Source organism: Anabrus simplex, chromosome 7 (assembly GCF_040414725.1).
Source record: "Anabrus simplex isolate iqAnaSimp1 chromosome 7, ASM4041472v1, whole genome shotgun sequence".
NCBI classification, from domain to species: domain Eukaryota; kingdom Metazoa; phylum Arthropoda; class Insecta; order Orthoptera; family Tettigoniidae; genus Anabrus; species Anabrus simplex.
Window position 1 is genome coordinate 309,731,466 of NC_090271.1, and position 24,180 is coordinate 309,755,645.

The following is a 24,180-nucleotide window of genomic DNA, read 5'->3' on the forward strand; positions in this document are numbered from 1 at the left end:
TTCCTCTATTTTCTCTTATACTATTGATTTTCTGTAAACTTCGTTTACCGTACGTGAAACGTCTCTTCATTATAAACAACTTTCGTTATGTTCATAATTTACCTTACTCTTCACATGACGGAGAAATTTACAATTTTCTGCTGGTATCATGCTCTGCATTTAGTGACCGACAGACCGACAACGAACCTACAGGTTACCATGGCAACGTCTCTGACTGCATGCCAGTAGGGAAGTAACGTATTGCCATTTTCCTCATCATGCTTTTAAATTCGTGGTTGTTCCTTGGGTAGATGGCAAGAGAGGCATCAATCGGCTCATCTGCGGGATATTGGCGGAATATCGTTGGAGGTTATAACCGCCCTCGAATAGATTAAGTAATAACACCATTAGTCATCTTCATATTTGTTTACCTAAGAATCACTGAACCTAAATTTCTCCTCTGTTAGCGCTTTATTATATCCATAACTCACGGCATTTATTTATTTGTCGTTATCCGGCTGTCCTCAGTTATAATCCATTTTCTATTAGTTTCAACATTCTTAACTGTATTATTTTCTTCCTTAATTACGCCGTATGTACGTGAATGCTAGAAACTACTGGATGCATTTCCACCAAGATTCGTATTTAGAATACACCTGTCCTTGATAGGTTTCAGGGCAAATATTGTTTCTAAATCCCTGAACTAACTGGGGGTTTATACGAAACCGAAACAGTGATTTTGCACTTCCAAAAAATATACACAACAAAAGTTTATGGAAGTCTACCTACCTTGGTAGAAATTAATGTCTAAACCTTTTTTTCTCATGTGCATCATTTCGATACGAGGATCAATAAGGGAGATATCATTAAAGGACCGTTTTTCTGTACAAGTCCCATCGGACTTAACTCACGAGCGGGTGCGTGTAAAGCGTATTCCTTACAACTTGAAAACTACTGAAGACATTCGAAACAAAATTTATATTTAGCATCCACCTGTCCAAAGGTAGGTTTTAAACGTAAATAACATTTCATGTTCCGGAATGGACTGGCGGTTTATAAGGAACCGAAATGGTGATTTTACTCTTCCACAATATATACAGAACAAGACCAACCTGACTGGAAATCGACCAAACCTGATGGAATTCCACCTCTAAACCTTTTTTTTCATGTGCATTTTTTCGTCAGGAGGATTAATAAGGGAGATATCATGAATGGTCACTTTTGCAGGTTAAGTCCAGCGGACATAGCCCAAAAGGTGTTTTACATGGAGCAGATTCCTTATCTATATAAATCAAATCGTAACGACTGTGTACCTCTACACTGACTATTTTGGCGAAATTTTCGTACAGCTTTCCGTTTAAGGGGTAATAATAACAATCTCCATAATTTTTGATTTCCTGAAAGTCCTAATTTTTACCCGCCTCGCCCAAAATCCACATTGTGGCATAATCTGCCAGAAGAATAAGAAGATAATTGAAATTTGACAAAATTATACGTTTTAGCCCGTAACGAATGAAAAATCCTATATCATTAAATTTTTCATTTTTTATCCCCGAAGAATATCGAAATATGCAGGCAATTTTAATGATGGTGCAGACCTTCGGAAATTCCTATCACGTAACGGATTGCACAATCTCCGTTCAATTTGGAATGATCTACAACCTTGGTCTTATGACGTTATGCCGTATCTGTATCCCTTTTACGTTTGATTTTTCTCTATTAATCGATGTTAAGTCAATTTGGAATTTTCACATGCATTATTCATACTTTCAATTACTTATATGAAATACAGAATCATCAAACTCTTCACGAAAATTGGCCCACTCAGTAGCCATATGTGAGCCAAATGCTACGTATGTAGCTGTCACATTATTATCCGAAAAGTAATGTAATGTGAGATGATCTTACAAAACCTTTACCCTGTTCCACGTTTCTAAATCTGACCCAAGAATAGATGACATATCATTGGACCAGCCATTTAGGCCACTAAATCCGGCGTGTCTTATGGTATAATCCTTTGTCGATATGACGTACGTTTAGTAGCAGTTAATCTGTAAATGAAGGTCTTCAATATTGTAAACACGCATATACTTTCGTATGTCGATCTATATATATTCACTGATGTCGATTTAGCGATCGAGAAAGGGTCGGTCTGCTATTGTAATCAGTACTCCCCACACCGACTTTGACTGGCAGTAGGAAAGGGTTCCTTCTCCAACTCCTGTGTAACTGTCATTAGTAAGGAAGGCCTACAATTGTAATGAATAGTTCCCTTCTCGATTTGACTTGCAGAAGGTAAGTGAGCATGCAGTTTTGTTTAAAACTCCCCTACCCGATTGTGTTTGGCAGTAGGCAAGGGTGCCCGCCATTATAAAGAAATGTACTCATCTAAAATGTGACTGGCATTAGGCATAGTGGCCTGCTATTTTGATGGAAACTCACCAACTTGGTGTGACTGGCAGTACGCTGGCTGGCAGTAGGAAAAGGGGCCTGTCATTATAATGATAACTGCACAACTCAATTTCGAGTGATAGTAGGGTAATTGCCTGCCATTATAATAAAAACTGTAATCTGTCTGGAGGTAGGAAAGGGGGGCTGCCATTTTAACGAAAACTCCCCAAATCGATTCTGTCCGCATAGTAGGCAATGGGGCCTGCAATTATAACGTAAACTTCCCAACCTGATTGTGAATGCCAGTAGGCAAGTGAGCCTGCCGTTATATCACAAATCCGTAACAAACACTTTACATTGGAAACGTACGGGGACCTCCCCATGCTCTTTCTCGGATAACGCTAAGAGACATGCAATTTTAAAACTATCTTATTTACTGCATGTACACTATTTACTTCGATATTCGAATACAATGTAGAATACCGTAGCGAAGCACGGGTACATTCGCTAGTTATATATAAGTGAAATATGAATTATAACTGGCTCAGAAAGAAAAATAATAGAAGCTTTTGAAGTGTGGTGTTACAGAAGAATGCTGAAGGTAAAATGGGTAGATCGAATCACGAGTAAAGGGATATTGAATAGAATTGGTCAGAGCAGAACGATTTGACGAAATTTGATCAGAAGATGGGATGGAATGATAGGACACATCTTAATACACCCAGGACTTGTTCAGTTGCTTTTCGAGGGAAGTGTAGGTGGTAAGAACGGTAGAGGTAGACCAAGTCATGAGCTCTCCACGTCACGCTCAGTACACAGAGATCAACCAGCAGCGAGTGCTGCTTCTCGGAAGTACGTCTCAAGACACGGAGCATAATAGACACTGTAGATAATCCATATAAAGAGTTAATAATAATAATAATAATAATAATAATAATAATAATAATAATAATATGTTATTGATTTTACGTCCTATATCAACTATTTACGGTTTTCGAAGACGCTAAGGTGCCGGAATTTTGTCCCGCAGGAGTTCTTTCATGTGCCAGTAAATCTACCAACACGAGGCTGACGTATATCGGCACCTTTAAAATTCACCGGACTGAGCCAGGATCGAATCTGCCAAGTTGGGGTCAGAAGGCCAGCGCTCCACCTACTGAGCTACTCAGCCCGGCCACATAAGAGAAAAAAGTATCTTAAGGCTGCTGGCACCATGTGAGAACGGAGAAGTATTCCTGATGTCTGAGAACTCTACTCATCTACAGGGTAAATAGGCCATGCAAACAAGAGTCCAATTTGCAGTGTGTGTGGACGTAAGTTTGAGAGGTTTCGTTTGTGTTGAACTGTTGCATAATATGCGAAGATTTTGCGCAAGTTATTTTGACTGAACTGTTGTACAGGGTGGCTCAAAAATTCGACGAGGTAATGAAATGGAAATGGCGTATGGCTTTTAGTGCTGGGAGTGTCTGAGGACAAGTTCGGCTCGCCAGATGATACACCCAGTCCCCGTGCCAGTGGAATTAAACAATTATGGTTAAAATTCCCGACCCTGCCGGGATTCGAACTCGAGAACCCTGTGACCAAAGGTCAGCACGCTAACCATTTAGCCATGGAGTCAGACGACGAGCCAATACTTCACGAAATATTGGAGTTAGAGAGGTATTAATTGACACACATGATTGACATGACATGGAGTTTTATTGACACCAAAATAGAGATGGTGCTTCATATGTTACACAAGTAATAGTTAGCAAAGACGATGTCCTTTATAAGCCATGCTCACCATGTCGGCCGTCATTCACCAACAATACCTGCAGTCGAGGGACAATGTTGTGAACAGCACTGTAGATATGGTGAGAAATTGCCGTCGGATGTTGTATTTTAACATCCCTAATGAGGTTGGACGATCGCAGTAGACTTGCGACTTCAGATAACTCAATCACACGGATTGAGATCGGGGAACTGGGGAGGCCAACCATGACATGCCACGATTGCAGGCGCATCTGACACCCTCTCTCACGTCACCGCAAACAGGTCTCATGCGGCATCACTGACGTGTTGCTGTCCAGCGCCATCTGTTAGCTTGTTTGTGCACTCTTTATTGGTGTCAATAAAACCACATCTCATGTAAGCGTGTGTGGTCATTTATACCTGACGTGTTGCTGTCCAGCGGCATCTGTTTTCATTGTGTGTACTTTATATTGGTGTCAATAAAACCCCATGTCATACCAACCACATGTGTCAATTATTACCTCTAGAGCTCGATAGCTGCAGTCGCTTAAATGAGGCCAGTATCCAGTATTCGGGAGATAGTAGGTTCGAACTCCACTGTCGGCAGCCCTGAAGATGGTTTTCCGTGGTTTCCCATTTTCACACCAGGCAAATGCTGGGGCTGTACCTTAATTAAGGCCACGGCCGCTTCCTTCCCATTCCTAGGCCTTTCCCATCCCATCGTCGCCATATGACATATGTGTCGGTGCGACGTAAAGCAAATAGCAAAAAAAAAAAAAAAAAAATCACCAGGAAATACATCAATAAGTCGTTCGTGTGCTTTTAATCCTCTTTCTAACATTGTTCATAAGCATATCAAACAAACAGCTGTAATACCACGCACATTGCACATGGACACATGTTCGTATGACATTTCGTACTTGAAATCGTCCACGCTGTTGTCTCTCCAAAGATTTACTATTCCTAAATAATGTTATTTGTTTTACGTCCCACTAACTACTCTTTTACGGTTTTCGGAGACGCCGAGGTGCCAGAATTTGGTCCCGCAGGAGTTCTTTTACGTGCCAGTAAATCTACCGACACGAGGCTGACGTATTTGAGCACCTTCAAATACCACAGGACTGAGCCAGGATCGAACCCACCAAGTTGGGGTCAGAAGGTCAGCGCCTTAATCGTCTGAGCCACTCAGCCCGGCTTACTATTCCTTCTGAATCGCCCTGTGTAGTAAGAATTTGAATTTGTTTAATAATCAAAATTTGAGTATGTGTTTTTACATCTCAGCGCATTTTGTAAGCCTCAATCGATTAGACTGATAAAACTCAATTGCAAACATTCAGCACAAATGAAACGAACTGGTGTTTTGGTTTCTCATATAAATAAATTGAGAAAAATAATATTGCATGTCGTATTACAAGATTTCACCAAACATATAATTAGAGTATGATGTTCCTGACATATTTCATATTAGGCTTCTTTCACAACCTGATGTAGGCTTGTCAGCTTCTATCAGTAACAAATCTGAAACATGGTGAAAAATACATGTTAAGAACATTTTTTGTTTAATAAAAGGGAAATAACTGATTGGCAGATGACGGAGTTATATTTTTCAAGTCAGAAGTACAAGCAATGAGGAAAAGTAAATTATGATTTGGAAGTAAACATAAAAGAATACAACTTAGAAACTTCAGCTGCTAAACCAAAAATAAGAATAGGTCAATAGAAATACCCCAGACGATACAAAATAACGTTAGTAAAAGAACATTCCTCCCAGTTTAAATATTCAGGATGGTCTATATCATAAATATATGAATCACAAAAAGATAATAACAGCATTAATAATTAAATTTCCACTTTTATTATGTTTGTAAACCCTATTGAAATTGTAACCTAACTGCATTCCGAATCTGAATGATCACCCTCATTGGAGGACGGACGATTTACTTCTTTAGTAAATCTCTCTCTCTCTTTTTTTTTTCCTCTACCGCTTTTCCCACATCTGTGGGGTCGCGGGTGCGAACTGTGTCACACATGTAGATTTGGTCCTGTTTCCGGATGCCCTTCCCGACGCCAACCCAGTGTACAAGGATGTAATCACTATTGAGTGTTTGTGTGGTGGTTCGTAGTGTAGTGTATTGGGACAAACACAAATACCGAGTCCCCGAGCCGGAAGAATTAATCTTACGCGATTAATATCTCTGACCCGCTGGCAATCGAACCCAGATCCTCTGAACTGAAAGCCTCAATGCTGACCATTCAGCCAAGGAGTCGGACTTATATAATACTCTACTCCATACTCTGAAATTTGAAACATAAGAATCGTGAAGATATATAGAAAGAATAAAGGCATGCAAGTATCCTTGCTGACTTGCACTCACGGGAAGTTTTATGTAACAAAACTAAATTATATTAGCCACAGGAATCGTCCAGTAGCATAAAAATCGGAATGTTGAAATTGGTACTCATGCCGCCTGGAGTTTCAATAAATCTAGTGTAAGTTAAATTAGTGCAACCATTAATAATAACGAGTCAAATAAGTCGTTACTTTATGCCACTGAACAAAATAAGGAGGGCTGAAGAAGTTTAAATCGTCATATGTAATTTTGATAATGTAAAACACAAAACTATCACCTAAAATACAAGTGGTAAAGAGGATCGCAAAACCAAGACTGAAGATTCACGACGTCGAAAGAAAACAGATTCTGATAATCACTGGTCAGGTTGTTGGACACTTCCGAAAAAAAGATTGCTTTTGCAAGAGACGAGGGTACTGAGATGTTCCTGACTCTCTTAATAAATTTACAAACATATAAATCTGCATTTAAAATGGAAATTATGAAAATTAACATTCATTAAATAAAATACACACTTGTTGAACCTTGTACTCACACTTACTTGTTACCTGCTTACTTACACATACATTATTTGAAGGGCGCCAGCTGTCACTCAGTACAGCAATAATAGAATGAGACTCTTGACTATCTCTAGGGTGTGGGGTAATAAGCTTACTTTTGACAACATACCATATAAGTTCTGGGAAAAGGAGATTGGCGTTCGGTTTCCCCATTAATTTTGAGGTTAAGATATTTTACTGTAAATGAAATAAAACTATGAATTCGTTTGATAGAACAATATATATTCTTTAAATAATATATCAAAAAATAGTGAGTCTTGTTGCGATAAAACAGATGAGAATATGAAATTATGACATTGCAACTGAAAGAAAATAGGCATGAATTTGAATTCTTCTTGACCGGACATTTAACAATTTATACGAAATATTTCCCTCACTGATTCACTTGACTGTACCTTCAACACTTTTAGTGTAATTACGACGTAATCCATTGCTCTGGTGTTTACTGTAGATGTGTCACGCCTAACATGGTGATACATCCTTGCGACTGCTTCTTCTCCATATCATCTGACTTCTTTGTAAGTCAATATGGTATGACCTCTTGGCAGGTCCAGGGTTGCCCTCTCTGACTCCTTGGTAAGCCTTGCGTCCGCGTCTTCCACTAAGTGACGGACCAACCATTTGGTCTCACTCTCTCAATGACCAATAATTAATGGCTCACTGAGTCTTCTCCATCTCTCGTTCACACTCGTTGGCTGACCACCTAAGGCCTCTTGATCTAGTAGACTACTTCACTGTACTGCATCCGTATAAGTAATGACTGACGCTACAATATGGAGCTACCTTATATAGACGTTGGTTGACACAACTACGTAATCTCCAGAAATAACAATGACATACTCCCACCTACGCGACAGATATTACATACAGTGGTGAAATAGCCCCGCGGCGACTAACTCCGTGCGCGCATTGCTAAATAAATACGATGACATAGCCATGGCGCGGCGATGACTTGGCAGAATCGCCACTGGTATAGCAATATAACAACGTCACTTCCAATCTCTGATATATACAACAATTCTCACTGTACAGGTGTTTAATGATAATCTACACATACGTATATATGCATGCATCTAAGTGCAATCTTGCAAGCAACAGGCAATTGCAAAATTGAATAAAACGGATAATTACAATAATAGTAACAATATCACAGATAAAATAATAATAATACTGACATAATAATAATAATAATACAGATAAAATCATACAATAATAAAAATACAGATATCATCTTGTAACGGGATTTGAACCGTTACAGTACATCGGAGTGTATGTTAGCAGTGTGTGAAATTGCTGTAATAGAAACTACACGGTGAGTATAGGCACCTTTTCTCCCAGAAGAAGAGCACTAGTAATGCATCAGTCAAGTTGCAATTTTAAGACAGTGACACAGGAAGCGAAACTCGGTTCCTGACACTAGGAGCCACATTCAGTCCGTGATATCCGCAAGTATTTGTCTGTGTGTATGTATGTGATGCACAGCTAAATCTACGGTATGCAGAAATTTTTAGCAGCGTTTCACCGATCATGTATAGCTGTGTCAAAAAGCAATATTTTTTGCTGCAACAAATGAAGCTTTCAAAGTGATCAACAACAAACTTTTCAATTTAACCACCGCTGATCTGAATTTCTGGCGGTCGCCCAGGTGGCAGATTCCCTATCTGCTATTTACCTAGGACTGAAAGCTCGGAACATACCACTTAGTAGAGCAGCTCGTCTTCTTTCTCCCAAGCCTTCCCAGCCCAAACTGTGCAATATTTTCGTAAACCTACTCCTTTGTCGGAAATCACCCCGAACAAATCTAGTTGCTTTTCTTCGGACTTCCTCCAGTTATCGAGTAAAGTAATCCTGGTGAGGGTCCATACACTGCTAGTTGGGGTCTTTTCTTTTTTTTTTTTTTTTTTTTTGCTAGGGGCTTTACGTCGCGCCAACACAGATAGGTCTTATGGCGACGATGGGATAGGAAAGGCCTAGGAGTTGGAAGGAAGCGGCCGTGGCCTTAATTAAGGTACAGCCCCAGCATTTGCCTGGTGTGAAAATGGGAAACCACGGAAAACCATTTTCAAGGCTGCCGATAGTGGGATTCGAACCTACTATCTCCCGGATGCAAGCTCACAGCCGCGCGCCTCTACGCGCACGGCCAACTCGCCCGGTAGATGGGGTCTTACCAGAGACTTATATGCCCTCTCCTTACATCCTTACAACCCCTAGATACCCTCCTAAACATGCGCAGAGATCTGTACCCTTTATTTACAATCCCGATGAAAATCTATCCATATATTAACACCCCATAAGAAACTTTAACCCCATCAACGCGGCAATTAAAACTGAGAGGACTTCTGTTATTAGTGAAACTCCCAATCTAACTATTGACCACGTTTATCATCATACCATTGCCCGCTGTCCATCTAACAACATTGTCGAGGTCTCCTTGCAGTTACTCACGAACTTGCAAATTATTTATTACTCTATACAGAATAATATCATTCTCAAAAAGCCTTATCTCTGATTCCACACCTTTACATATATCATTTATAATTATATTTATGTATATTTTTTTTTTTTTTATGAAATACTTCCTCTCATGCAGAGGCTGTCTTGCGACAAAGTATACTTTTACATTTATTTTTAGAAGAGAAATAGATACACTGTACTTGAGAAATAATACTGCCTTGCGGAATTCCCCTCTTAATTATTACAGGATCAGATACAGCTGCACCTCGTCTAATTCTCTGAGTTTTATTTTCTGGAAATATAGCCACCCTTCAGTCACTCTTATCTAGTCCAATAGCCCTCATTTTTGCTAGTAGTCTACCGTGATCTACCCTATCAGATGCCTTAGATAGGTAAATCGCGATACAGATCATTTGACCTCCTGAATCCAAGGTATCTGCTATATCTTGCGGGAATCCTACAAGTTGAGCTTCAATTCAATAACCTTTCCTAAATCCGAAATGCCTTCTATCTACCCAGTTATTAATTTCGCAAACATGTCTAATATAATCAGAAAGAATGTTTTTCCAAAGCTTACATGCAGCGCATGTCAAACTTACTGGCCTGTAATTTTCAGCTTTATGTCTATCACCCTTTCTTTTACATACAGGGGCTACTATACCAACCCTCCGTTCATTTGGTATAGCTCCTTCATGCAAACAATAGTCAAATAAGTACTTTAGATATGGTACTATATCCCAGAAATCTTATCAATTCCAGTTGCTTTTCTGGATTTTAACTTTTTTATCTTATTGTAAATTTCATTGCTAGCATTGGTAATTTTAATACTTCGTTAGTATTAGTCACCTCCTCTATCTGGACATTATCTTTGTAACCAACAATCTTTACGTACTGCTGACTGAATTCTTCTGCCTTCTGAAGTTCCTCGCATACGCAATACCGTTGTTCATTAATGTTTCCTGGAATGTCCTTTTCGGAACCTGTTTCTGCCTTAAAGTACCGATAACGAGCTCGATAGCTGCAGTCGCTTAAGTGCGGCCAGTATCCAGAATTCGGGAGATAGTGGGTTCGAACCCCACTGTCGGCAGCACTGAAGATGGTTTTCCGTGGTTTCCCATTTTCACACCAAGCAAATGCTGGGGCTGTACCTTAATTAAGGCCACGGACGTTTCCTTCCCACTCCTAGCCCTTTCCTGTCCCATCGTCGCCGTAAGACCTATCTGTGTTGATGCGACGTAAAGCAACTTGAAAAAACAAGGTACCGATACATACCCTTCAATTTTTCACTAAAATGTGTATACTTGCTAGATTCTTCTTTGCTAGATTCAATTCCATAGTAAGTTCCTTCAATTTCTCCTTACTTCCACATCCATTTCTAACCCTATTTCCTTCCAACCTGCTCCACCTCCTTAGATTCTTTACTTCTCTGTTATAATATAGTGCGTCTATACCATTCCTTACCACCTTCAAAGGTACATACTTGTTTTCACATTCCTCAACAATTGCTTTAAACCCATCCCACAGTCTGTTTACATTTTTATTTATCGTTTTCCATCGATCATAGTTATTTTAAAAACTCGCTTATGCCTATTTTGTCAGTCATGTGGTTCTGCCTAATAGTCCTATATTTAAGATCTTCCTATCTATGACATTTATTTTTAACTACGACAAAAATAGCTTCGTGATCATTAATACCATCTATTAGTTCGGTTTCTCTATAGAGTTCATCTAGTTTTAAAAAGCAGAACGTCCAGAATATGCTTCCCTCTAGTTGGTTCCATCACTTTCTGACTCAGCTGACCTTCCCATATCAACTTATTCGCCATTTGTAGCTCATACTTCCTATCGTTCGCATTACCTTCCCAATTGATACTTGGTAAATTGAGATCATCCGCTACAATCACGTTCCTCTCTGTATCGTCCCTCATGTGGCTGATTATCTACATACATACATACATACATACATACATACATACATACATACATACATACATTATCATTATAGACTGTTATGCCTTTCAGCGTTCAGTCTGGAAACCTCTGTGAGTTTACTAAACGTCGCCACAATCCTCGATTTGCAACTAGTGTTGTGGAATCATTTAGTTCTATACCTCTTATCTTTAAATCGTTAGAAACCGAGTCTAACCATCGTCGTCTTGGTCTACCTCTACTTCTCTTACCCTCCATAACATAGTCCATTATTCTCCCAGGTAACCTATCCTCCTCCATTCGCCTCAAATGACCCCACCACCGAAATCGGTTTATGCGTACAGCTCCATCCATCGAGTTCATTCCCAAATTAGCCTTTATCTCCTCATTCCGAGTACCCTCCTGCCATTGTTCCCACCTGTTTGTTCCAGCAATCATTCTTGCTACTTTCTTGTCTGTTACTTCTAACTTATGAATAAGATATCCTGAGTCCACCCAGCTCTCGCTCCCATAAAGCAAAGTTGGTCTGAAAACAGACCAATGTAAAGATAGTTTCGTCTGAGAGCTGACTTCCTTCTTACAGAATACTGTTGATCGCAACTGCGAGCTCATTGCATTAGCTTTACGACACCTTGAATCAATCTCACTTACTATGTTACTATCCTGAGAGAACATACAACCTAAATACTTGAAATTATCGACCTGTTCTAGCTTTGTATCGCCAATCTGGCATTCAATTCTGTTGAATTTCTTACCTACTGGCATCAATTTAGTCTTCGAGAGGCTAAATTTCATACCATACTCATTGCACTTATTTTCAAGTTCCAAGATATTAGACTGAAGGCTTTCGGCACAATCTGCCATTAAGACCAAGCCGTCAGCATAGGCCAGACTGCTTACCACATTTCCACCTAACTGAATCCCTCCCTGCCATTTTATACCTTTCAGCAGATGATCCATGCAAACTACGAATAACAAATGTCTAACCCCTGTAAGTACCTTGAACCAAGAACTCATTGCACCATCAATTCTCACTGAAACCCAATTGTCAACATAAATGCCTTTGATTGATTTTAATAATCTACCTTTAATTCCATAGTCCCCCAGTATAGCGAACATCTTTTTCCTCGGTACCCTGTCATATGCTTTCTCTATATCTACGAAACATAAACACAACTGCCTATTCCTCTCGTAGCATTTTTCAATTACCTGGCGCATACTGAAAATCTGATCCTGACAGCCTCTCTGTGGTCTAAAACCACACTGGTTTTCATCCAACTTCCTCTCAACGACTGATCGCACCCTCCCTTCCAAGATGCCAGTGAATACTTTGCCTGGTATACTAATCCTTCCTGTTCCCTCGCTTATAGATAGGTGCAATTACTGCTTTTGTCCAATCTCAAGGTACCTTACCAGCACTCCATGCTAATCTTATTACTCTGTGAAGCCATTTCATCCCTGCCTTCCCACTATACTTCACCATTTCTGGTCTAATTTCATCCATTCCTGCTGCTTTATGACAATGGATTTTATTTATCATCCTTTCCACTTCCTCAAGCCTAATTTCACCAACATCATTTTCCTCCTCCTCATGACCTTGGCTGTTCAATCAAATCAATCGATACTGATCTGCATTTAGGGCAGTCGCCCAGGTGGCAGATTCCCTATCTGTTGCTTTCCTAGCCTTTTCCGAAATGATTTCAAAGAAATTGGGAATTTATTGAACATCTCCCTTGGTAAGTTATTCCAATCCCTAACTCCCCTTCCTATAAATGAATATTTGCCCCAGTTTGTCCTCTTGAATTCCAACTTTATCTTCATATTGTGATCTTTCCTACTTTTATAAACGCCATTCAAACCTATTCGTCTACTAATGTCATTCCACGCCATCTCTCCGCTGACAGCTCGGAACATACCACTTAGTCGAGCAGCTCTTCTTCTTTCTCTCAATTCTTCCCAACCGAAACTTTGCAACATTTTTGTAACGCTACTCTTTTGTCGGAAATCACCCAGAACAAATCGAGCTGCTTTTCTTTGGATTTTTTTCCAGTTCTTGAATCAGGTAATCCTGGTGAGGGTCCCGTACACTGGAACCATACTCTAGTTGGGGTCTTACCAGAGACTTATATGCACTCTCCTTTACATCCTTACTACAACCCCTAAACACTCTCATAACCATGTGCAGAGATCGGTACCCTTTATTTACAATCCCATTTATGTGATTACCCCAGTGAAGATCTTTCCTTATATTAACACCTAGATACTTACAACGATCCCCAAAAGGAACTTTCACCCCATCAACGCAGTAATTAAAACTGAGAGGACTTTTTCTATTTGTGAAACTCACAACCTGACTTTTAGCCCCGTTTATCAACATACCATTGCCTGCTGTCCATCTCACAACATTTTCGAGGTCACGTTGCAGTTGCTCACAATCTTGTAACTTATTTATCACTCTATAGAGAATAACATCATCCGCAAAAAGCCTTACCTTTCATCCAACTTCCTCTCAACGACTGATCGCAACCCTCCCTTTCAAGATGCCGGTGAATACTTTGCCTGGTATACTAATACACCACCAGGAAGATATCCTTTTACGTTGAGAAGATGTTCAAAATATTCCCTCCACCTCTTCAGTGATTACCTGGGATCTATGAGTTCAGCTTAATTACTCAAAACAGTGTTCATTTCCTTTTTCTCTCCCTTCCTAAGATTCTTTATTACTGTCCAGAAAGGTTTCCCTGCTGCTTGACCTAGCCTTTCCAGGTTATTACCAAAAATCTTCCCATTACTTCTTTTTGGATTCAACAACTATTTGTTTCGCTCTGTTTCTTTCATCTACGTACAAATCCCTGTCTGCCTCGGCCCTTGTTTGGAGCCATTTCTGATAAGCTTCCTTTTTACGTTTACAAGCTGCTCTCACTTCATCATTCCACCAAGATGCTCGCCTTTTCCCATCTTTACACACAGTTGTTCCTAGGCATTCCCTTTCTGTTTCTACTACAGCATCCCTGTATGCCACCCATTCACTTTCTATGTCCTGAACCTGCTTACTGTCTACTGTTCGAAACTTGTCACTAACCATATCCATGTACTTCTGACTAATTTCCTCGTCCTGGAGATGTTCTACCCTTAATCGTTTGCAGACAGATTTCACTTTCTCTACCCTAGGCCTAGAGATACTTAGTTAACTACAGATCAGATAGTGGTCTGTATCATCGAGAAATTCCCGGAAAACTCGTACATTCCTAACAGATTTCCTGAGTTCGAAGTCTGTTAAGATATAGTCTATTATGGATCTGGTACCCCTAGCCTCCCATGTGTAGCGGTGAATATCCTAATGCTTGAAGAATGTATTCGTAACAGCTAAACCCATACTAGCACAAAAGTCCAGCAAACGCTTCCCATTCCCATTAGCTTCCATATCTTCCCCACATTTACCAATCACCCTTTCGTATCCTTCAGTTCTATTCCCAACTCTCGCATTGAAATTGCCCATTAGCAATATTCTATCCTTGCTGTTGACCCTGACCACGATGTCACTCAATGCTTCATAAAACTTGTCAACTTCATCCTCATCTGCACCCTCACATGGTGAATACACGGAGACAATTCTAGTCCTAATTCCTCCAACTGACTAATCTACCTACATCATTCGCTCATTTACGTGCCTAACAGAAACTTTGTTGCGTGCAGTGGTATTCCTGATAAATAGCCCTACCCCAGACTCTGTCCTTCCCTTTCTAACACCCGTCAAGTACACTTTATAATCTATCTCTTCCTCGTTATCTCACCTTACCCGAATATCACTTACTCCTAGCACATCCGGATGCATCCTCTTTGCTGACTCACCCAGTTCTACTTTCTTTCTTCCATAAGCCCCATTAATATTGATAGCTCCCCATCGAATTCCATTTTGTTCGCCAAGTTGTTTCCAAGGAGTCCCTCGCCTGTCAAATGGGAGTGGGACTCCGTTACTCCCATAGGTCCGAGGCTTGCTTAAAATATTCTGAGCTCGGTGAATTCATGAAACAGGATGCTACCCTACTTGCACATAGTCCAAGTGAGGATATCTCCTCTACCGGGTTATGGACCACCGGTGAATTGTATAGTCCTAGCCGCCTGAGCACAAGGAGGGCCATACTCAGAATATGCCCGAGATACCCACTCTCATTCCATAGCAGCTGGTATCCCGACTCCCAGGACCACTTACTAGGCCACTCAGCCATTGCCCATAGTTCATGAACTAGGACGTGACTACAGTAACCCACACCATTATCTTATCAAATAATTCCGAATCAGTGTCTGTGCCACCCTTTCTCGGTCTGTACACTCGAAAAACATCAAGTTGCTTATTATCTTTAGACACGAGCCTTGCGCCTAGAATTTCATGTTTGTCATCTTTAACTTTTTCGTAGCTTACCAATTCTTCTTTCACGAGAATGAACACTCCCCCTTCTACCATTCCTATCCTACCTCTACGATAAACACTCCAGTTCCATGAGAACATTTCTGCATCCATTATATAATTTCTCAGCTATGATTCAACTCCTATTACAATATGTGGTAAGTATGTATCTATTAAATTAATTATATTCCTTTCTTTACAGTGCTTCTACAGTTCAACACTAACATTTTTATGTCATCCCTACTTGCTTTCCAGTTCCCTGTACCCTTATTACCGCTCCCTAGACCACCCCGTTTTCCTCAATGTATTTCCCTATAACCTCTCTAAACAAATTAGGGTCTAGAAATCTCACTCCCAGTTTCCCACATACCCGCTCCAAAGTCTTATTTAAATCACCGATCACCGTCCAGTCAGTATCCCTCCTACACAGTCTAGGGTTCAAAAATTGAATTCTCGCTATATATTTCTTTGCGTTTTGTCATTTATATTTGCTATAGTATTTATCATTGCCGCCTTATATGACATATTTATTTATATTTCGCCATCGGTTTATCTTAGAAGCTACAAAAATTATTTCAAATATTTTTGTGTCCGGCGATAGGCGGGTTTGCACCGTTTGTTGTATTTAAATCCAGGCAGATATCAGATTGTCGTCTATATCACAGATCGCGGCCACTTCTTTCTGGATTCCTCGAACAGCCTATTTTTTTGAAACCGTAGACCTTAAGAGTTTGTATCGTAACACTTATATGAGTAAAACAATCTGGGCGCCTCAAGCATTGAGAGAATAATAATAATAATAATAATAATAATAATAATAATAATAATAATAATAATAATAATAATAATAATAATAATAATAATAATACATCTTTCAGATCCAAACAGCCTTCTTCCAGAAAAAAATTCATCATTGGCCAGTTACGAATGGAGATGCTCTAGCAGAAGAGAACAGCGCTTGAGCGAGCTTTGTAAAAGATAGAAGCCTTGTCACCCAAGAAAAAATAAAGATGGATGAATGTACCTCCATTCAGTGGAATTCTGCTGAAGTAGTTTCTGAAGACGCGAGCCCCGTGGTGTAGGGGTAGCGTGCCTGCTTCTTACCCGGAGGCCCCGGGTTCGATTCCAGGCCATGTCAGGGATTTTTACCTTGACCTAAGGGCTGGTTCGAGGTCTACTCAGCCTACGTGATTAGAATTGAGGAGCTACCTCATGGTGAGATAGTGGCCCCGTTCTAGAAAGCCAAGAATAACGGCCGAGAGATTCGCCGTGCTGACCACACGACACCTCGTAATCTGCAGGCCTTCGGGCTGAGCAGCGGTCGCTTGGTTTCTGAGGACACGGAAATCGTGATACTAAAAGAAGAACTGCGAGTTATTAAACTGAAAAATGACGCCGTTTTAACAGCCCTGAAGAGAAGGAATACCGCTTTGCTCAACATTGTCTTGAAAGAGAGCAGCGGGGCTCTTGAGATTACCAAAAGTCTAAGATGTGTTGTGCCCTTGAAGAAAGTACCTAAAAATATATAAAAATGTAGAGTCGTAATTAATACAATGATTTCTCCGAGTTCTTACAAATTTCCAGGCATTCATGAAAAAGCAGTTCACCTTTATTCACGAACCAAAACTTTTATTAGCATCAGATACCTAAATCAAAAGCGAAAAATAGAGAAAATTGAAATGTATGCTGCTAAAAAAACCACTGGTGGCTGGATCATCGTCATCTGAAGCTAGTACGACTCGAGCTCTCTCTGGTTACATATATGGTTAAGTTTCCGGTAATAACGTCAAATATGTTATGAAGTAGAATGTATTCATATGTTTTAGTTGAAAATAAATTTACATTGTAAAAGAAAAATATTGCCAGAGAAAAGTCTATCGGAATGTAATACATTTTTTCTTTTTAAATGTGATTTTACTCGTTTTCACTTTCATCTTTTCTTAATCTGTTTACCCTCCAAGGTTGGTTTTCCCTCGGACTCAGCGAGGGATCCAACCTCTACCACCTCAAGGAGAGTGTCTTGGAGCTGGAGACTTTGGTTCTGGGGATAAACTGGGAAGAAGGACAAGTACTTTGCCCAGGCAGCCTCACCCGCTATGCCTTGTAGGGGGGATGGGAAGTTTATAAAGGATAGACAAGGAAGCGGGAAGGAAGCGGCCGTGGCCTTAAGTTAGGTACCATCCCGGCATTCGCCTGGAGGAGAAGTGGGTAACCACGAAAAACTACTTCGAGGATGACTGAGGTGGGAATCGAACCCTCCTCTAGTCAATTGACCACCCGAGGCTTAGTGGACCCCGTTCCAGGCCTCGTACCACTTTTCAAATTTCGTGGCAGAGCCGGGAATCGAACCCTGGACTCCTGGGGTGGCAGCTAATCACGTTAACCACTACACCACAGAGGCGGACGTGTTTTTAGTTATTTTCAATTACAGATGTGTTTTCTTATTTTTCTCGTTCTTTCCTTGTTTTTCCTTTGTGTTCTATTTAAGGACAACACATACACCCAGTCCCGGAGCCAGTATAAATAACCAGTTAAGGTTAAAATCCCCCACCCGGCCAGGAATCGAACCCGGGACCCACTGAACCAAAGGCCAGCTCACTAACCATTTAGCCATGCAGTGGGACATATTCGTTCTTCCAACACTAAACTACGATTTGAAAGTACTAGTTGCCTACTCTGTATTATTGTTTTGTTCTCATCAACGATTTTCCTGTATACGCTGTACTACAGTAGTAGGGCCGATGACCTTCGATGTTAGGCCCCTTAAAACAACAAGCATCATCATCATCAGTATATTATTCAACACCTCGTGTACAATTTTTATCATATTATTTATTTATTTATTTATTTATTTATTTATTTATTTATTTATTTATTTATTTATTTATTTACTTACTTATTTATTTATTTATTTATTTATTTATTTATTTATTTATTTATTTATTTATTTATTTATTTATTTATTTATTTACCACAAATCATGCATATTTTATGGATGGTCTAGTGGTACCTTAGTTGCTTCACAGACCCACTAAGGTAATATTTGCAATAATTTCATTACAACTCGCACAGTAATCCATTCACCGACAACACTTACACTCTCTTTCACTCCTGTCCATGTATACACAGAGATTTACATCTTTTTTCATGGTTTGGAACTGCGTTAGAGGCAAGGTGGTAGTTCATTCCAGAGACGTGCGGAGCGGCCGTAGTGACTGGATTGGTAGGAGGTGGTACGGGCAAATGGAGGGACTAGATTAACGTATCTGTAGATGGACTGACAGGATAGGGAAAGGCGGCGAAACGGGTCAAGGTTAATGGTGCCCGCGAGGGATTTACGGAGGAAGATCAAGTCGGTTCTTTTGGCAATAGTTTCTATTGAGGAGAGGTTAGCCGAATTAAGATGGAGCGGTAAATTATTAGCCTCTGCACCCGATTCTGTATTTTATGAAGTTTCTTTAGATTTGTGGCTGGGCAGGAAAACCATAGGTTAGTATGGGTCTTACGATACTGAGGTAGGAAAATTAATATTACACTACGTGTCTTGCAGCCAACAAAAAAACTGTCGTAAACACTTCATCATGTCAGGTGTTAGAATTTAATGTTATTTTAAGTGTTAATCCACCTTTATTGTGATGGACTGGTTCGAATGCTCACGTTTCCAGCAGTGCTATGGGACTCGCCTGTGTAGCTTATCCGCGCGGTGACGTCACGTACGGCTAGACCAATGGCTACCGTTAAGCCCTCAACGCTCGGAACGATACCGGGACTAACCAATGGAGTAGTACAATTTTCAACTCAAATAGCTTCTGAAGGAAGATTAATTCTATAATGAAACAACTAACTTTCAGATATCATTGAAAATTTCTCTCACCTGTTGTAATTTGAGAACACCTAAGCGGACCACTTGTTTATGGAAGTATCATGCTTTCAATGATCTCCTCCAGATCTGCATTCAGGCGATGACGATAACCTTCATACTCGCAGAAAGCCCGTTGAACTTCCTTTTCTCTGGTACCACACACAAAAGGTGTCGTAGCCGCCAGGTCCTCCAATACCATCGTTCATTATGTCGCTGGGCAGGAGAACGAAGTGATGAAACAGAGCAGCCATGATGCGCCCAAACCGCTGATAGTAGCTGCAGCTCTCCCTGAACACTTCCCATGCCAGAACATCAGTGATGTCCAGTCCATAACGCCGCAATTCAGAGTTCAGCTCCTCATGGTATATCTTCAGCAGCTCCTCCAAATGTGCCTTCCGGAACTCGCGATCTGTATTGGTTTGTAGGAACATCATCACATCTGTCGCCGGCGGTGCGTAGCGTACCATCTGGAAATCAACAAACCGAACTTCCTGGGGAGTTTCCTGATCCTCATCGTAGCTGAACATAATGTTGTTTGACCATAAATCCCCATGGCATATAACATTCTTGTACTTCTTAGATGGTTTCACGAAATTGACTATATTTTCACAGGTCGCTCGGAATTTCTGCTTTACTTCTTGGTAGTGCTTAGACTGCTTGCCGTATTTTGTCAGATGAGGTACTAAACTACTCAGTGCATCCAGAGACGATAGGAACCAAAGTTTAATACGGTTTTCACCGTCGTTAACAATGAAATTTTCGGTCAGGTTAGTAGAATAGTCATCTAGAAGCGTGTAATGATCACCTAACATCTTCCTCTTCCTATTCTCTACGATGAAGGAAGCAGCATGCATTGCTGCCAATCCCCGAAGGGCAATAACACAGTGTTTGAAGTCCAAAATACAAGGTGATCCTGAAACTTGGAAGCCCTTCTCTGCCAAGTCTTCCAAGACAATAACTTCGTCACCCGCGAACAGACATTTAGAACACCATAATGTTTCTTTGCCAGTTAGTTCTTCTCGGTCATCGTTGTTAGCAGAGGCCAAGATATTCTCTCGAACGTCCGAAAGAACTTCTGTGTAGTTCTGCAGAACATTAGTATACATACTTGTTTCCTTATAGAAAACAAAACTTGAGGTGACGTAATCAGTCTGAAATTCGTATTTTCTTGGAACATTTTTCACAAAGAATTTCAATTTTCGCTCTTGTGCTCTACTGGTTCTTATTCATTACTGATACTGTGACCACTACTCGGATGTGATCTCCTAAAGTGCCGTTTAGGCCTAATTTGTCATTGAGAGGTCCGGCGTCAATATCAATGATACTGAAGTCTTGTTCGTCTCCTAGCTCCCGCCTCACCACGGTGGTCCATTCCTTCTCAGAGAGCAGCTCCTCGCTAGGCATGGTGATACTGTGTGGAGCAGTGCGACTGCTTCATTGGCTCTCAAGGTTTGGCCTTTTAAATCAGCAACGAGCGTTATTAAGGTCTTATGCGTTTGATTTACTCTGTAACTCTATGAATGTTATCTGCACATCTCGAACTGATCCTATATTACATAAAGGAAATGCATTATTACTTGATTTGCAGATTTCGACCCTAGAGACATGCATGTTATTTGAAAATAGAATTCATGTTATTCTGTCATTTTCATAATATATTTTCCTTCTAAATACCCTTTCAAAGAACCTTCACCTTATTCTCAACAATCTTTCTGTTCGTTCTTATACTGGTATTGTCATGAAGCTGACACATTTGATTAAGAATTCGGTTCGGAAACATGAGGAACATTCTAATGGATGCCATGGTTGTCATCAGCTCCCTCTTGTTCTTGTCATAACCTAGTGAAGTGACTTGCGTGTTAACGCACTACGACTATGAAACATAGCTCTGCATTCGGGAGACGAACCTCACCGTCGGCTGTCCTGAGAATGGTTTCCCATTTGCATTTCCAGGTAAATACGAGGACATTTCCGATAAATATGCCCCAGCCGATTCGTTTCGCCCTCTTTACCCAGTTTCATTCAACATCAGCCATTTAATCTTGATTAACTCCTCAAATAAGGTTACAATCAGGAAGGGTATTCGTCCGTAAAACTTGACATGTAATTTCATCTCACCACATCCCCGACCTTGTATCGAGAAACGGTACTAACTGGTAGAAGAGCATACACCATTTTATTATTATTATTATTATTATTATTATTATTATTATTATTATTATTATTATTATTATTATTACGATCGCCTCTTTGGTGTAGTGGATAATGTGATTAGCTGCCACTCCCGGAGGCCCGGGTCCGATTCCGAGCTCTGCCACGTAATTTGAAAAGTGATACGAGGGCTGGAACTTGGTCCACTCAGCCTGGGGAGGTCAAATGATTAGAGGTGGGTTCGATTCCTACCTCAGCCAACCTCGGAGTGGTTCTCCGTGGTTACCCACTTCATCTCCAGCCAAATGCCGGAATGGTACCTAACTAAAAACCACGGCCGCTTCCTTCCCTCTTCCTTGTCTATCCCTTCCTATTTCTTATCCCCCCACATGGCCCCTGTTCAGCATAGTAGGTGAGGCCGCCTGGGTGAGGTACTGGTCCTCCTCCCCAGCTGTATCCACCGATCCAAAGTTTCACGCTCCAAGAAACTGTCCTTCAGCCGCTACAGGTGGGATTCCTCGCTGAGTCCGAGGGAAAAACCAACCCTGCAGGGTAAACAGATTAAGAAAGAAAGAAGAAAGAAAGATTATTATTATTATTATTTTATTAATATTATTTATATATCAAAAGCGTTTAATAAAATCAGCTTTGTCCGGTCCGTCCAGCCGTTCTACTGGGCCCATGTCCGGCTACTTTGCTAAATGGTTAGGGTGCTGGCCTTTGGTCACAGGAGTCCCGGGTTCAATTGCCGACAGGGCCGGGAATTTTAACCATAATTAGTTCATTTCGATCTCACGGGGGCTGGGATTATGTGTCGTCTTAATCATAATTTCATCCTCATCAATATGCGCAGGTTGCCTACGGGAGTCAAATCAAAGGACCTGCATCTGGCGAGCCGAACTTGCCCTCGGACACTCCCGGCACTAAAGGCCATACGCCATTTCATTTCAGTGGACCGATTTGATTCATTCTTCTTTCTATATTCTCTCCGGAATTACCTGCCAGTTAATCATCAGGCGCTGATAGGTCTGTAAGTACAGTCAACGTTCAGTAATCCTAAAAACAAATAATTAAAAGACCACTCTAATAATTGCAGGCGAAGGCTTGCCCCTAGCCCACAGTACACTCTGTAGTTAGCGGGTTATACACAGCTAAGGAGCAACATATTTACGTAGGGATATCGCCGAAACTAAACAATTAAAAATAACAGGTGTCTATAGGCAAACCTAAAACTTTGTACACATATGACTGACTATCTGGAAAAGGATCTATTGGCACACAAAACACCCTAGTACTCCTACGGTTGGGGGTTGGGAGGGAGTAATATAAAAAAAATCATCATAAGCGATCAATACTAGTGTCGAATCCATTTTTTTCGGGGTCACTGAGATGAATAGTGGCACTTCAGATGTCGTTTAAGAGTGCAGAGACATTGGGGGAATAGGGGTAAAAAAGAAAATGTCAAAAAACCGAGATTATGAATGTATGTGTATGTACTGTATTTCAACAGAGCTCTCAACCAGACTTGGTACTCATACGACTTAATATTTAGGAAAAAAGAATATGGGGTAAGACACCCCTAGCATCTCTACGATTGGGGATTGGGAGGGCAGTGACACGAAAAAGTCATCGAAAACGACCAAGATTAGTTTCGAATCCATACATTTTGGGGTAGGCTGGCTGAAATGAATAGCGACACTCCGGATGTCCCTTAAGACTCCATGGGCACTGGGAGTGAAAAGGGGTGAAAAATAAAATGTCCAAAATGACCGAATTCATGAAAAAACATGTGTATGTTCCAGCAAAGTTCTCAACCAAACTTGGTACACTTGTGACTTACTGTATGTTCAATCCTCAGCCGAAGGCTGGTTAGGTCCTCAAGAGCTTACCATCAGCTGCCATTCATTGCCTAGGCATCACCGAAGAGGCGTAGTATGGAAATGAGGAGTGAGATAGTGTCCCATTGCTTTCTTCACTGAGCCAGAAATTGCTATTACACATCAGTCTGCCAAGCCCTATAAGAAACGTTTTTAAACCATTCATAATAGGGACTGGCTCCATAAGGAATGGCATTACTAGCATCACACATTCCCCAGTCACTTCCATATTGCCAAAGCCAAGGATAAGACTGAGACAGATCAATGGAAGTAACAAAATTGCTCCAGCCCATACCAGAAGACATAGTGCACTGTAAACACTAGGTCTTGTCAGCAAAGGCACTGTGACTTACTATCTGAAGAAATATACTCTGGCCGGGCTGAGTGGCTCAGACGGCTCAGGCGCTGGCCTTCCGAACCTAACTTGGCAGGTTCGATCCTGACTCAGTCCGGAGGTATTTGAAGGTGCTCAAATACGTCAGCCTTG

The 24,180-nt window shown here is 40.7% G+C and overlaps 1 protein-coding gene across 2 annotated transcripts in view; it reads right to left on the reverse strand.

The window, feature by feature from the left end:
- Positions 1 to 3,842: 3,842 nt before the first annotated feature.
- The window catches only part of LOC136877608 (uncharacterized), a 39,979-nt gene continuing 19,641 nt past the window's right edge, over positions 3,843 to 24,180 (reverse strand). Inside the window, exons 1-2 of one of the 2 annotated variants that reach the window (XR_011018607.1) lie at positions 19,678 to 20,959; positions 3,843 to 5,619 (exon numbers count right to left, since the gene is read on the reverse strand). The gene's annotated coding sequence lies outside the window, so the exon portion shown is untranslated. Of the gene's footprint in view, positions 5,620 to 19,677; positions 20,960 to 24,180 lie in introns of those variants that run through there. The other variant, XM_067151773.2, reaches the window with a different exon arrangement.